Genomic DNA, 14,976 nt, shown 5'->3' on the forward strand with positions numbered 1-14,976 from the left:
CCAATAGCGACCAAAAGCAGGAGGTACAGCTGGGAGGACAGGTGGTTTATCGCGACCGAGGTAGACAGGCTCCTGAAAGAGAGCATTATTGAATGCAGCAACAGCCCGTGGCGCGCCCAAGTGGTAGTGGTAAGGGGTAGCGAGAAGAAACGGATGGTGATCGACTATAGCCAAACGATCAACAGGTACACCCAACTAGACGCCTACCCGCTACCCCGCATATCAGAAATGGTGAACCAAATCGCCCAATACCGGGTGTTCTCCACCATCGACCTCAAGTCAGCGTACCACCAGCTCCCTATCAGACCAGAGGACCGCCCGTACACTGCCTTCGAGGCGAATGGACGCCTCTACCAATTCCTCAGAGTCCCCTTTGGGGTGACGAATGGGGTCTCGGTCTTCCAGAGGGAGATGGACCGCATGGTCGATGACCACCACTTGCAGGCAACCTTCCCCTACCTCGGCAACGTCACCATCTGCGGTCACAACCAGCAGGATCACGACTCGAACCTCGAGAGGTTCCTGAAAACCGCACAAAAACTCAACCTCACCTACAAGGAGGACAAGTGCGTTTTCAACACCACGCATCTCTGCATACTAGGCAGCGTGGTGGAGAATGGGGAAATCGGACCAGACCCCGACCGATTGCGCCCCCTACGGGAGCTGCCCCTGCCCAACACTCCCAAAGCCCTGAAAAGGTGCCTGGGGTTATTTTCTTATTATTCCCAATGGGTCCCCAACTACTCCGACAAAGCCCGCCCCCTCTTGAAAGCATCCTCTTTTCCGCTCTCTGCTGAGGCCCACGCCGCCTTCAAAAGCATTAAGCAGGATATTGAGCGGGCCACGCTACAGGCAGTGGACGAGAACACTCCCTTTCAAGTGGAAAGTGATGCGTCTGACTTTGCCTTGGCGGCCACCCTCAACCAGGCGGGGCGGCCCGTAGCTTTCTTCTCGAGGACCCTCCAAGGGCCCGAGATCAGACACTCCTCCGTAGAAAAGGAGGCCCAAGCCATCGTGGAGGCAGTGCGCCACTGGCGCCACTACCTAGCCGGCAAACGCTTCACCCTACTTACCGACCAGCGGTCGGTAGCGTTTATGTTCAATAATAAACAGAGGGGGAAGATTAAAAATGATAAGATTCTTAGGTGGCGGATCGAGCTCTCCACCTTCGAGTATGGCATCATTTACCGGCCAGGGGCCCTTAACGAATCCCCTGACGCCCGCTCACGAGGGATGTGTGCCAGCGCCACCGGGGATCGGCTACAGACCCTCCACAACGACCTCTGCCACCCAGGGGTCACGCGGCTGTTCCACTTCATAAAGTCCCGTAACTTACCCTACTCGATTGAGGAAGTTCGGTCTCTGACCAGGAACTGCCGCACTTGCGCTGAGTGCAAGCCTCGGTTCTACCGCCCAGATAGAGCCCACTTAATCAAAGCTACACGGCCCTTTGAGCGGCTCAGCTTAGATTTCAAGGGCCCCCTCCCGTCAGTCGACCGCAATGTTTACTTCCTGAACATTGTGGACGAATACTCCCGTTTCCCATTCGCCTTCCCCTGCCCAGACATGACCAGCGCCACGGTCATTAAATGCCTCAACAGCCTGTTCTGCCTGTTCGGTATGCCAAGCTACATCCATATGGATAGGGGGGCGTCCTTCATGAGTGAAGAGCTACGCCAGTACATGCTGTCCAGGGGGATCGCCACGAGCCGTACCACCAGCTACAACCCCCGGGGTAACGGTCAAGTGGAGCGAGAGAACGGGACAGTATGGAAAGCAGTCACTCTAGCTCTAAGGACCAAGGGCCTCCCTATCTCCCGCTGGCAGGAAGTCCTCTCAGATGTGCTCCATTCGATACGGTCGCTATTGTGTACTGCCACTAATGCCACGCCTCATGAACGAATGTTTGTCTTTCCCCGGAAATCCACCTCAGGCGTATCCATGCCGTCATGGCTCTCCACCCCAGGTCCGGTATTCGTGCGAAGGCATGTGAGGGGCCACAAGACGGACCCTCTCGTGGAGCCAGTGCACCTACTCCACGCCAACCCCCAATACGCGTATGTCCGGCACGCCGACGGAAGGGAGGATACCATGTCCATAAAAGACGTCGCCCCAGCCGGTAACGACAACAACCACGGCAATAGCAACAACAACGATCACAGCAACTCTTACCCACCCACTACTCTTTCATCACCCCCGGAAGAACATCGACCAATGGCACCCCCACCAACTACCCCTTCAACAACCCTGGCGGCACCCCCGGCAGAGACCCAGGAGGCCATCGGGGACACCCAGCCGACACCACAACAGCCACGTCGGTCGCAGAGGACTATCAAACCCCCGAGCAGACTAAATCTATAGAAGGGGTGAATGTGATGAAATATTCCAATCATCACTGCCTGTGACTGTGGTTGGTTTCAGGTTTCAGTTCCCTTACCTCAGTTCCGTCTCCTCACCATTGTATTGTATATTGTAATGTATTGTGTGTAGGGCTCCGCCCATACCTGGCCCCTATGTAAGCAAGCTCAGTCTGGCCTCATATCCAGTACTGCAGACCTCCAGATGGAAGATACCTCTCTCCACTGCGTGTTACCTTTTAAGTTAATAAAAGCCTTGTTTTGTTTCGCTAACATCGAGTCTCGGAATTATTGAGGCACATCAGGAAAGCCTTCAGCCTCTTTGATCCTACTCTCTGGAACTCCTTCCTTAAACCCTTCCATATCCCTATGGCCCCAAAATTCCACACCGCTAGCAACATATTTTTAGTTTAAGTCTGATAGGACTATAGAGAGGGCAGAAAATTGGCAGGGATCCAGATATATTGCCCCCACCCTTGTCTGCCAGTTTCTGGAGGAGGGTGTTTGGGGCAGAACCACTAACTGCCCCAAACTGGGCACCTGCTGTCAAACAGGGTGGGCTAGGGGGGGAAGAAAATTCCATTCTGGGGATTCCCTCATGCCGAGGCTGCTTTCTGTCAAGTGTACGGTACACCGGGATCAATGAGATATACCTGCACCCAAAGTAGCATAGGTGAGGCCTACCTGGGGTCCAAGCCTGTGTCTTACCTGCATCCTCCCAAAATAATTACTGCAATATGAGTTAAATTGTTTGCCTTATAAATGAGGAAGATTGGGCACATAGACATCCTTTTGTTGGCCACTGGTGGTGGCACCTGCTAGAATGGCTGGTCACACCACATTCCCCCGACCCCCCACCCCCCCTCTCTCTTTGGGCAGGTGCTCGATGCTCCCATGGTGGCGCAGGTGCCGATCGGGATTATTTATATTAGGTGACCTCCCCTGACCCCAGCGGGCACTTAGGCTGGCAGATTTTCAGGGCCTATTTTTCCTCCCTCACTTCATCCATGTTTTTTGTCACCTTTCCTAACTCTTCTATTCTTCAGCATCCATTTCCCTTCTCCTCTGTCACGCACATTTGGGGCATTTTTTTACATTGAAGGCACTATTTAAATGCCAGCAGTAGTTGTTGTTCACAGAGATGGTACTCAGCTGCTCAGTAACTTCTTCCCACACTCAGGCGTTTTGTAATTAATGATGCCTGTCTCTGTACAGTGCTGACTTGTAATGATATCAGTTAGGTATAAACTTATGCTGCCTAGCAGTGTGTGTTTTATGTCTTATAATCATTGTGAGTATATATGTTAGTGTGTGTTGTGCGCGTGTGTGATGGAGCATTTGTGTCACTGTGTGAGTATACGTTATTAACCTGACCTGAGACCATGGCAGCTCCAACAATTCTTAAAGGAAATTTATTTTGTCAATAAAGGTACAAAGATTTGCAACCTGATGTGCCTCAATAAATCCGAGACTCGATGTTAGCGAAACAAAACAAGGCTTCTATTGACTTAGAAGGTAACACACAGGAGAGAGGTATCTTCCATCCAGAGCTCTGCCGTACTGGATGTGCTGCAGGCTGGGCCAGCTTACATAGGGGCCAGGTATGGGCGGAGCCCTACACATAGTACAATACAATGGGCCAGGTATGGGCGGAGCCCTACACATAGTACAATACAATGGTGAGGAAACGGAACAGAGGTAAGGGAAATGAAACTGAAACCAACCACAGTCACAGGCAGTGATGAATGGAATATTTCATCACACAACCATGCTGTGATTCAACTGGCAGGGTATGCTGGGAAAGCGGAAGGCACATTTAAGTCAAGTCACAGATATTGAGGGGGCAGTCTGGGAATATCGAGGTACACAGGACACCATGGGCTCGATTTTGTTACTGGGGCGGGCTGGGGTCGTGTAATCTGCTTTTCGTGTTAGCCACCCGATTCTAAATCGATGTGGGAGAAAGATGCGATTTTAACTTGTGAGCAATTGAGTTTCAGCGTGTGGGAACCCATGGCCCAATTAGTTTTTTCAGTCTGAAACTCACCTCTGATGACGTCATCATTGCTGCTGCATTTAAGGTCTGCAACAAGCCTTGCTTCTTCTGCAGACTGCCAACCGTTTGGCCTTTCATGTTAGAGGGACCTGGAGGCAGAATGACCAGCGAGAGACCTAGGTCTGCTCCCAGGTTTGATGACGTCGCCCTGCAGGCTTTAGTGGAGGGAGCAAGAGCCAATAAAGAGCTGCTCTTCCTGTTGTGTATGTAATATGTGTGCTACTTTGAACCTATGGACAGGACTGCACTACTTTGTAGGGCGTAGTGATACGCAGTACCACTCCTGGCCATAGGGGTATAAATAGTACTGTGGGTACTGATCTCCCCTCAGTTCCCGCCTGTGGGCATGAAGTAAAGACCTACGTGTAGTCCCTACCTCCAACCAGTAAAGACCTGTTTTATTGTTACTGATTAAGCCTGAGTATTAATTACTTGAACAACTCACAGACTTAACACTGGCGACGAGTCAGGTTCTTACCCTGCGGCAGTTATTCCACGGCGGCTTCGTCCACAGACAGGACGTTGAAGAGAGGTTTCAAATCTCACCACCCCACTGGAAGCGACAGGCATTAGGACCCTGAAGCCTCCATCAGCGACTGAAAACTGGAGGACAGAAGACATCCTGCAGCTTCTTTTTCAACCTCGGTGGTGGGTAAGCCAAGCAGCGTTGGCTGCAAAGACAGGGCTGGGGGAAATCGGAGGTAGAAGGGCCATCGATCGCAATCCCTGATACGGGCCGCACTCGGGCTGAAAGGCGCAGCGTCGGCAGACACTGAAGGCGTGAGAGCCGCGGTGAAAAGCGCGGGCCATCGATTGCGGCGGAGATAAGGGCCGCACTCGGGGCTGAAGGGAGACGGCGTCGGGGGACGGGTGAAGACCGCCAAGCGCGGGAAAACCGCCATTTTGTGGGCGGAGGACGACGGCAAGAGCGGGAAGCCGCCATCTTGGATAGCAGTAAAAAAAAAAATTTGAGAAATTGCAAATCTGATAAAGTACTACAATGCCTAAACACGGGAATATTAGCAACTTTGATAGTGACATCGAAGATTGGGCCATATATGTTGAACGAGTTAAAAATTATTGTAAGGCCAATAAAATTCGTGAGGCTGATAAAGCACTAACATTATTAAATTTAATGGGTGCGAAGACATACGGGCAATTGAAACACCTGTTATCACCAGATGAACCGGCGGATAAGACGTTCGATGAGATTGTTACTGTCCTGAAAGATCATCTAAACCCCACGCCGCTGATGCTAGCGGAACGATTTAAATTTTACGACAGAAGGCAGCTACAACATGAAAGCAATGCTGAATATTTGCTGGAATTGCGTAAATTAGCGAAATATTGCCAGTTTGGAACGGGACTGACAGATGCACTACGAGACAAATTTGTGTGTGGTTTATTTAAACAGGATACACAAAAGCGACTGCTCGAGGAGAATGAGCTGACGCTTGAGAAGGCGGTCACTATGGCAGCAGCACACGAAGCCGCAGCGAGAGGCACGGCAGTAATGCAGCTACGGTCACCGGAGCTCAGTGCACACAAATTGGGTGTGAGTTCTGTTAAATGTTATCGTTGTGGAAAGACAACGCATGATCAGAACCAGTGTTGGTTTAAAAACCAAGAATGCAGAACATGTGGTAAGCTTGGACATATAGCTAGAGTATGCAGGTCAGGGAAGAAGACCAGCAACAAGAAGTCACCGCAAGGGAAATACGCAAAGGTACACAAGGTGGCTGAACAGGAGTCCGATTCAGACGCTAGCAGTAATGAACTGGCTGGCTTAAGCAGTATTGAACTGGCTAGCTTAAGGGTACTCAACGTTGGTAAGGGTGCAGACCCCCAGACAATTTGGGTTACTCTTCAGATAGAAGGAGTCCAAGTAAAAATGGAATTGGACACTGGATCGGCATTGTCGGTCATGAATAAGAAAGATTACAGAAGGTTATTCCAACATATTCCCCTACAGGATACGGAGATTATATTGACAACCTACACGGGGCAGAGAGTGTACCCCATCGGGACAATAAAGGTTGCAGTGGCCAACAAGGGTGAAGGAAGTCAAATAATGGACTTATATGTGCTACCGGAGGGAGGTCCACCACTACTAGGCCGGGAGTGGTTTAGAAACATAAATATGGACTGGCATTCGCTAAAAGCCATAAAGAGTGAGAACTCGGTGCAGATAATCAGCCCAGACTCTAGAACTGATGATGGTAAGACCAACCCATGTGCAAAAGACAAAGTTTCAGCACAGAATTCCACTGAGCAACAACAACATAGTTTAACAGAGAATTCTGAGTCTGTCAAGTCTACTGATATGCACATTTTTGAGGGACACTGGGCTCGAACTCAACTCCATTTCAAACTACAACAGTAATTAGAACAAATGATTCGCCGTTTTGAGCAAGAGATGAATGAAATAAAAAAGTTCTTTGTTACAGAGTGGGAGAATCTGGAAAGGCAACAGAAGCAACTGATGGAGAAAATGGAGCAGGAGCACACCAACCATCTGCGCGAGGAGGCCGAACAAATCAAAGCTGATTCAGGTTCTGAAGGTGCGTGCCATAATCTGGTGTCAGAAGAGTTAACGGTCAGCCAACTCCTTCATATGCTGAGGGACAAGACTCTGAAATGGGAAAAACTTGAACACGAGCTGCGATCTTCAAAGGAAAAGGGTTCGGAGCTCTCAAAAGTAATTGAGATGGCTGATGTGACGGCACAGACTGAAACGACTGCAACAGAGCAGCCATTGGATGCCAAAAGTACGCTGCTCCGGTAGAGGGATTGCATAGTCCGATCAATCAATCTCCAAAGGAAGTTGAAGTATTAAAATCACAAATGAGGTCACTAGTAAACGACTTGCTGAAAGCCCAGAAAAAGCTGGATGCAGAGGTACACATGAAGAAGTCTCTTCAGGAAAGATGTCTGGATTTGGAACAAGAGCTGGCTAACGTCCAGCTGGGTATGGAGGAAATAGACGACCCTCTCACTGGTCTAGCTCAGGACGACACCGAATATTACCATGACCTGGTGGACGACACCGAATATTACGATGTCCTGTCCTGCCCAGCTTGTAACTTCGACTGCCAAAGTGCAGAAATCATGGAGGAGCACCAAAAATCTACGGAACATCGGGAGAAGCTGGCTCTACGACGGAAACAGGAGGAAGAGAAGGAGGAACTGCGCATGCAGCTGGCAGCTGTGGCAGCTGACAATGGAGCCCAGAGAGTCTCCAAGAAGCAGAAAAGGAAAAGTAAAAACAGAAGATGACCCATCTGAACCATTATCACCTCTACCAGATCACACACGTGGTCCCTCCGAACGGAGCCAAATCAGTTCGGAAGTTCAAGCTGTTAAATCCATGAAAGGACTATTGAATGAGTAACGTGAACCGACTACACCACAGAGATTGAATCTGTGAACTGTTTTCCGCAGAGACTGAATCTGTGATATGTTACGTTTGACATGAAGTTATCTATGTATCTATGTTATTCTGTTATGTAAACCTGAAGTTATATATGTATATATGTTATTACGTTATGTTAAATGGGGAGATGACTAAAGCTAAGAAGGGAGGAATGTTGTGTATGTAATATGTGTGCTACTTTGAACCTATGGACAGGACTGCACTACTTGTAGGGCGTAGTGATACGCAGTACCACTCCTGGCCATAGGGGTATAAATAGTACTGTGGGTACTGATCTCCCCTCAGTTCCCGCCTGTGGGCATGAAGTAAAGACCTACGTGTAGTCCCTACCTCCAACCAGTAAAGACCTGTTTTATTGTTACTGATTAAGCCTGAGTATTAATTACTTGAACAACTCACAGACTTAACACTTCCCTTCTTCAAGGAGGAAAAAGCCTCCCCAGCAGACCAAGGCTATGTGGATCCAGGTGGCCCAGGAGGCCAACTCTTTGTCGATAACCCGCAGAACCTGGCTTCAGTGCAGGAAGAGGTTTCATGACCTTCTGTGCACTGGAAAAGTGAGAATGAATTTCCCATCACCCTCAAGCTGATCCCCATTTCCTTTCCTCACCAGCACTCAGCTTTAGCAATCTCTTCCTCCCCATCCCACTTGACACTGACATCCCTGCACACTTACCCATTCCCTCTCTCTCTATGGTCACATTCACCTAACTATTCGACTATGCAGCCCTCACACTCCCTGTCACTGTGATGCTATGAAAACAACTTACAACACACAGGGAGGGCCCTTGGTCTTGCCACCTCACTCCATCTTTGTCTCCTTCTAAGCATCTATGCTATGGATTTTCTACACTCACTCCTTCATTCTCACTCAAACTCCACTTGTCTCCCTCATTGCAGGAAAAGAGAGCTCACAATAAGAGGGAAAGAGCGAGGACAGGAGGAGGGCCACCCTCAGTAGCCCAGCTCACCCCCTGGGAGGAGGTGGTCCTGGAGATCGTGGGAGTGGAGGACGATACGCAAGTGGGGATGGACAGACGGGTGCATCACAGCAAGCTGGTGACAGAATAGTTTTCCATCTCTCTCATTGACATTGCATGAGTCGCTGATAATAATTCTGAAGCTCTAACAGATGGACTTATGATCATCTGCAATATGCAACGTGCATGTAACCTTGGCATCACATTTCTGACTCTTTCCTTTACTCCCCCACAGGACCATCGACAGCTCCCATCCCCACTAGCCAGGAGGAAGAGCCTGAGCATCCAGACTCCTCGGAGGAACCTGCAACCTCTGAGGGCGCAGCGTCAGCAGAATTCAGCGCACCCAGCACCAGCGCAGACACTCACACCTCGGTGGGACCTTCGCGAGATAGAGTAGTGTTGTCACCTGGTGTATCACAGCTCACAAGTGAGCATCAGCAGATGGTGGAGACAGGGACAGCAGTGGAGAGTCCTTGTCGGAGGGCGCAGGACTTTGCCAGCTCGGCTCAGCTGCATGTCGACCCGCTGCCTCTGGGTCTATCCTCAAGATCAGCGGTGCTGGAACTCCAGGAACAGATGCAGGAGTCTCTGGCAGGTTTTGTCTCCAAGGTCGCTGCGAGTGTGGAGCGAATGGAGGAGTCCATTGCGAACATGAGCAGAGCCTTTGCAGAGTCATTGGCGCATGAACGCATCACCATGGAAAGGATGGCAACCTCCATGGAGGTGATAAGTCGCCAGAGTGCAGAAAACATGGTGAGTGTTCTGAATAGAATGACATCTCTGGAAGAGCGATGGTCATCTATTGAACAGAGAAACCAGACCTTCATGGAAGTCCTTCTGAATAGGACTGCCAGTGCAGATACGGGTCCCCATGGCCCCTGATGTGCAGCAAGGTGCTCTCAAGCCACTTGAAAGCGCTGAGGAGGACCTGACCCATGAGAGGGAAGTTGGTGGCAGACATCAAGGAAGTGTGGGCTCCTCTCCAAGTGCTCACAGTTCCATGCCACTGCAGAGCCCTCGGTCAGAGCCCCACCAGAGTCCACACCCATCTGAGATCGGCGTCTCTACCCCTGCACAGCCGCAGGAGCAGCAAACTGTTGCCGAGCCCTCACAGGTTCACAACCCCAGAGGACGCCCGCCAAAGGTGTCAAGACAGGAGCAGCAAGAAAGTGAGCAAGGGGCCTCCACATCTGCTGAAGCCACAGGGGAAGCACCACGTAGGAGCACGCGTAAGAGAAAGATACTGCACAAATAGTCACAAGGGTAGTCACTTGGGTGAAATTTGATGTTTAATGTTAAAAAGCCATCAGTTGGTTATTGTAAATAAAAAATCTGATGGTTACTGCTGCAGTTGTGGCGTGTGTCATTTCGCTAATGGGACTTGCACATTGAGGGCTTAGGATTACTTGGTATATGCCTCAGTTGAGGAAGCGCTCAGTGAAGGTGGCGAGAGGGGTTTCCCAGGAGGTCACACTGGAGATGGGTGTCAGGCTCCATACTTCCACAGCTGTGGTTATGCCTTCTAAAGGTTCCCCCAGACCTGAGACAACAAAGTCCTGCCACCTGCAAATGATGGCTGATCAAACATCTTATTTAATCGTGGAGCTGCAGCTAATAGTCAGTAATCCAATTGTGCTGCCAGGTTTCACCGTCGTGTTTCAGAGCAGGCGTGCTTCACGTCCGAAAAGGGTTAAAATCACCAAGGCCTTTCAAAATGGGATAATAGAGGCAATTTAGTGCTTGTTAGGGGCCTTAAGGGCAAATCCCGCCTCTTGGAGGCGGGCCGCAGATGGGAGCAGTAAACACAATGGCCCAGTAATTCCGTTCCAAACGCGTGAGTACGGTCGGGGTACTCACACGTCTGGCCGGAGGAAATGCCGGTTTTCAGCATGCACAGCGCATGCGGGGAAAACTGGCATTTCTTGTCCACTGAACGAAGGGGTTCAGAGGCACAGCGCGTGCGACTGCACAGGCAGCGCATGCGCAGTGAACTTCGTCAATTTCATTCATGGATTCAGTGAGGTTAAGTCCTTACAACTTACACATGAAAAAAGCATGAGTAAAGTTGCTCCAGAGGCTGCGGAGGAAGATATATTTTATCGTGGAGCTTCTGAAAGGCAATATTTTTGTTTGGGAAAGGGAGGAAAGTTATTTTAAGAAATGATGAGGCAAGTTTTAAAGTTTCATTTTTTTTTTTTAAACGGGTTTTCAGTAGTGTAGGTAGAAGGAGCAATTGTGGCTGTGTGAATTGAATTTGCTGTGTTTATTAAATGTGAAAATGACTGTTCGAAAATGAATAATGTAACATTTCCAACATTTTTAAGAAAGAAACTTTTCATCAGTAAGTAATTATGTATGTATGTCCGTATATGTTCCTTTACGTATATGTATGCATTTATATATTCCTTTACTTATGTGTATGAATGTATGTATTTAATTATGACTTTGAGAGAAAGTAACTTATTGGAAAATCATCTCGGGCTGTGAAATTGATCAGGCGGGTATGATGTATTACCAAGACGATAACGCGTTTCTCCTGCCATAGGCCAGGGTGATTTTCTAGCCAGTCACTTCATTAAAATTACTTTAACAACTTTTTCCATTTCTTCCTTGCAAGGACGTCTGTGTAAGCAGGAGGCCTGTGAGCGAGAAAAATGCCCGGGAACTGCTAGTAGCCAACACCTTCACGAGCTAGTGGCGCCTTGTACCTCCCCCTCCCCCCGCAAGGCAAAGAAAGGAACAGACACAATTTAAAGTGAAGCAGTGAACTTTTATTGCATCATAAAACAGTTTTCAGGGTCAATTTTGATGTAGACAGTTTATAACTTTAAAATGTTAACTAGCTATTTCCTGCTTTTCAAACATTTGTAAACATGAATAGTTCAGAAAAAAATGTGTTAACATTTTAAAGTGACTTTTTCTGTTTTCTTAGTGCAATAAAGACATTCAAGGTGGAAACTAGCTATGTTCTAATTTTCAAACAGTTGTTGTAAAAATACTTTGGCTCCAATAAAAGTTGCTAATTTTTTTCAAACTGACTACAGGCTGCACTGTTTAAAGGAAAAGGTTACATATCCTTTCAGTCACAAATAAACATTTCAATGAAAACAGCAAACACAACATTTTACATGTCAATAAAATGAAAAATTTAACAATTGCACGATTTGCCCCCTCGCATCTGCGACTGAGGGTCCAAGGAGGTGCATTGCGCAAGAGGTCATCGTCGTACGTATCCTCACACTGTTCCCTTTCGGGAGCTGTATGAAGCGGTGGAAGGATTTCTGGCCACGTTAATGCTCCTTCCGTGACCATAACCATCTTCATACCAGCCATTAGGGTGGTTAGTCCTATGGCGTGAGGGTTTTACGGGCTCCCACAACCCACCTTAGGGGGGGGGCCACCCACACCCGCGGACGCAAGTATCCCGCTGGATGTCCACCCAGAATTTATAGTTGTAGCTCCGACTCCACTTGCCGGGACTGTCTGGAGCGGGCTTCGAAACCCTACTCCTTCTGGCCCAGCGGCGGGGATGCTTACCGCTACGCAAAAGGCCCACTCCGCGCAAAAGGTGACACCCATACGTTTCCTGCGCCTTTTCCCTCCCCGTGACTGGAGCCCTATGCTGCCACTTGAAAGACCAAGCTATCATCTGTCCTTTTTGCGGCGCCTTGGACTTCTCATTGCCAATGATGAGCAGGCGCTGCGCCTCCACCTCGTTGAGGAGATTGCTGAGGTCATCATCAGTTCAATTGTGAGTTCTTTTAATGCCGTGAATTGTGCTCATTCCAGCCATTTCATGTTGCTAATCGGAGTGGGCCTTTGGTGTAGCGGTAGGATCCCCGCCGCTTGGCCAGACGGGGTAGGGTTTCGAACCCCGCTCCAGACAGTCCCGGCAAGTGGAGTCGGAGCTCCGGCTCTAAATTCTGGGTTGACATCCAGTGGGATATTTGCGTCCGTGGGTGTGGGTGGCCCCCCCCCCCACCGTATAGGTTGTGGGAGCCCGTAAAACCCTCCCGCCATAGGACTAACCACCCTAATGGCTGGTACAAAGATGGTTACGGTCACGGAAGGAGTGTTAATCATGGCCATAAATCCTTCCACCACTTCATACAGTTCCCCAAAGGGAACAGTGTGAAGCCACGTACGATGACGACGTTACTAATTAAATAAATGGAATGAAAAAATGCTTTCAGGGCTTTTAAAATTATTTAAATTGCTTTAATTCTGTTTAAAACTACTTCAGATTCTTCAAAATAATGTAAACGCTTTTAAAAGTTTATAAAAGTTACCAAAATCACAGAAATCACAGAAACCCCACAGTGCAGATAGAGGCCATTTCAGCCCATCGAGCCTGCACCGACACATATCCCACCCGATCCCCGTAACCCCTACACCAACACATATCCCACCCTATCCCCGTAACTCCACGTATTTAATCCCCCTAACACTAAGGGTCAATTTATCATAGCCAATCAACCTAACCCGCACATCTTTGGACTGTGGGAGGAAACCGGAGCACCCGGAGAAAACCCACGCAAACACGGGGAGAATGTGCAAACTCCACACAGACAGTCACCCGAGGCCAGATTTGAACCCGGGTCCCTGGCGCTGTGAGGCAACAGTGCTAACCACTATGCTTCATAAAAATACCAAAAACCTATTTAAAATGCTGCTCTGCATGTAAAAATGCTTTGCAGCTTGTGAGAAACATTGGGGGCGTGTCCTATTAAACTGAGACCTCAAGGGGCATATCTCAGTTGCACAGCGCGCTACAGGCTTTGCGCTGGCTGCACTCCTGGGCGGCGTGACGTCATACGCTGCCCGGGATTCTTCTCTTTCAAAAAGGAATTCCAGGCGTCCCTGGAGGTGAACGGCAGGCGCGTCGGGTAAGTGCAGATCGGGGGCTTGCACACGCGGCAAGCCCCCGATCCGAATTTCTGCCCCAATTTCTTGAAAATTGCTTGGAGGCAGGGTTGGGCCCGCCTGCCACTTTTTGCAATTTTAACACCCCACACACCTCCATTCCTGCCTCCATGGCCCTGTGAAATTCGAGCCCCATGACTCCAGGGGAACTGTTCGCTGCTGCATTAATCGACCAGAGGACATATAAATTGGCCAGAAAAAGCAGTAAACCTGAGGATTGGGAGCAGTTTAGGATTCAGCAAAGGAGGACAAAGGGATTGATTAAGAGGGGGAAAATAGAGTATGAGAGTAAGCTTGCAGGGAACATAAAAACTGACTGTAAAAGCTTTTATAGATATGTGAAGAGAAAAAGATTGGTGAAGTCAAGCGTAGGTCCCTTGCAGTCAGAATCAGGGGAATTTATAATGGGGAACAAAGAAATGGTGGACCAATTAAATGCATATTTTGGTTCTGTCTTCACAAAGGAGGACACAAATAACCTCCCAGAGATGTCGGGGAACATAGGGTCTAATGAGAGGGAGGAACTGAATGAAATCAGTATTTGTAGGGAAATGGTGTTAGGGAAATTGACGGGATTGAAGGCCGATAAATCCCCAGGGCCTGGTAATCTACATCCTAGGGTACTTAAGGAAGTGGCCCTAGAAATAGTAGATGCATTGCTGGTCATCTTCCAAAATTCTATAGACTCTGGAACAGTTCCCATGGATTGGAGGGTAGCTAATGTTACCCTACTGTTCAAAAAAGGTGGTAGAGAGAAAACGGGGAATTACAGACCGGTAAGTCTGACATCGGTAGTGGGGAAAATGCTAGAGTCCATTATAAAATATGTAATAGCAGTGCACTTGGAAAGCAGCGACAGGATCGGACAAAGTCAACATGGATTTACAAAAGGTAAATCGTGCTTGACTAATCTACTGGAATTTTTTGAGGATGTAACTGATAGAATTAATAAGGGAGAACCAGTGGATGTGGTGTATTTGGACTTTCAGAAGGCTTTCAATAAGGTCCCGCATAAGAGATTAGCGTGTAAAGTTAAGGCACATGGGATTGGGAGCAAGGTACTGACTTGGATAGAGAACTGGTTGGCAGACAGGAAGCAAAGAGTTGGAATAAACGGGTCTTTTTCCGAGTGGCAGGCAGTGACTAGTGGGGTACCGCAGGGATCGGTCCTAGGACCCCAGCTATTCACAATATATATTAATGATCTAGACAAGGGAACTAGAT

General features: G+C 48.7%; 1 long non-coding RNA gene across 1 annotated transcript in view; it reads left to right on the forward strand.

Annotated features, from left to right (window-relative positions):
* LOC147108223 (uncharacterized) overlaps positions 1–11,863 on the forward strand; it is a 30,483-nt gene extending 18,620 nt beyond the window's left edge. Inside the window, exon 2 of the long non-coding RNA XR_015080711.1 lies at positions 11,447–11,863. This is a non-coding gene — a long non-coding RNA (uncharacterized LOC147108223). The remainder of the gene's footprint in view (positions 1–11,446) is intronic.
* The last annotated feature ends 3,113 nt before the right edge of the window (positions 11,864–14,976 follow it).

This window comes from Somniosus microcephalus, chromosome 13, assembly GCF_052327205.1.
Source record: "Somniosus microcephalus isolate GS21.2 chromosome 13, FLI_Smic_1.0, whole genome shotgun sequence".
NCBI classification, from domain to species: Eukaryota; Metazoa; Chordata; class Chondrichthyes; order Squaliformes; family Somniosidae; genus Somniosus; species Somniosus microcephalus.